General features: G+C 54.1%; 1 non-coding gene across 1 annotated transcript; it reads right to left on the bottom strand.

Moving 5' to 3' along the window:
• Window positions 1-291: 291 nt before the first annotated feature.
• LOC113617110 (small nucleolar RNA SNORD116) lies at window positions 292-384 on the bottom strand. The gene has a single exon (XR_003431514.1). It is a non-coding gene; the product is annotated as a small nucleolar RNA SNORD116 (small nucleolar RNA).
• Between the last annotated feature and the right edge of the window lie 1,199 nt (window positions 385-1,583).

Here is a 1,583-nt window from a genome sequence, read left to right as displayed (position 1 = left end):
TGCCCCCTCGCATTCCTTCAACGGTCTTTCAGCACTGACCTGATATTCATAGACGACCCAGCTCATGGGCAGACACAGTCGACCCTCAGAGAGGAGCCCCTCCAAGTCTGGAGCCCTGAGTGGTGTTTGCATGCATGTCAGCAGGGGACGCGGGGCCTACGCATGTCTATCTTCTCTAAGTCCTGCCACACACCCTTTGGGCGTTATTCCACTGGCAATGGGATCACAACTCTACCCAATTTACATACCTCGCTCCTCACTGTCCCCTACGCCCGAGAGAGGAAACTTGCTGGACATCAGACTCGTTGAGGAGACGGTAGAGTGTTCTCACTCATTTTGTTCAGATTTTCCAAGGAATGCATACAAGGGTGTCATCATCGATCCAAGCACGTGCTGGGACGCAGCAGAACACATCCGGGCATGCATGCGGGTCTGCAGAGGAGCCATGACCTCGTAGTACTCCAAAACCCTGGGGAATCTGCAGCCCTCAGGCCACTCTGCAAGAGCAACAGTCAAACTACTCTTGAAGTCACTGGGCCCGTCTGAGGAAAACCTAGTATCCAATGGCACATCTTAGGCTGAGTGAACGCCTACCTTCCTGAGTCATCCGGGACCACGCTTAGAAACCTGTCTCCACCTCACTTTTCCAGTTCTCCTGAGCACCTCCAGTCATCACACAACGCGAAAGTCTTCTTGCTTTACTGTCGGCCACCCCTGCCCAGAAACCGCACCTGAGAAGTGGACATAAATCACACAGGCTTCAGAATTGGACTGGGGCCCACAGAGAACGTGATTCATGCGAATGTTTACCTGGGCTTGAGCCCGGACCCTGCTTCCCAAGGACCTCTACCCTTACTGAGGACTCAATGTTTGTCTGATAACACGACTGCAGAAAGTTAGGCACGTACGTTGGCCAGTATTTCAGAGGGTCTATGTGTGTGTTCACACCTATGCGTGTATGTGACTGTAACAGCTCACGAGGACGAGCTTCTGGGCTCTTTGTGTTCCTCTGAATCTGCATCTTGGTCTCCGTGTGTCCCTGAGGTCCTCCACAGGGACACCGAACTGTAAACGCCACAGTTGATACGCAGTGCACTGGCACTGGACACCACCCTCCCTAAATGGAGAAAGACCCCTTCAAGCTTCAAGAGGCCGAATGCAAACTCTGAAACCCAGGGGCTGTTGAAATAGGCCACGGATTCCCGCTCTCCCACAGCCAAGCCTTCTGACCAAAGCACAAAGACCTAACCAGACTTGCCTCCCGGCCGTGGGTGTGACATACGTGGACCCGGAGATCCTGCCATCTAGTAGCACGTCTGATGTGCACTTGGGGCCACTTCCAGCACTCCCGGAGGCAAGACAACCTCCGCTGGTTGGGCAGACCCTGACCTGCGGTAGGCTACAGGCAAGATGCACCCCGGCACCACTCAAGAGGCTAATGAAATTCGGCCTATGTGGCAATTCTCGCCAACTAGGCCAAATCACTTTCTGTGGACCCACAGGAATGCCCACCACAGGAAGTGGTGGGCTTCAGCAACCATGACCCAAGTTCAGACCCCACAGCCGAAACTAGGCTACCATCC

Source organism: Aethalodelphis obliquidens, unplaced genomic scaffold, assembly GCF_003676395.1.
Source record: "Aethalodelphis obliquidens isolate GAN/ISIS:26980383/991018 unplaced genomic scaffold, ASM367639v1 scaffold1859, whole genome shotgun sequence".
Classification (NCBI taxonomy): domain Eukaryota; kingdom Metazoa; phylum Chordata; class Mammalia; order Artiodactyla; family Delphinidae; genus Aethalodelphis; species Aethalodelphis obliquidens.
Note: the sequence above shows the minus strand (reverse complement) of the source record. Positions and strands in the feature narration are given on the sequence as shown.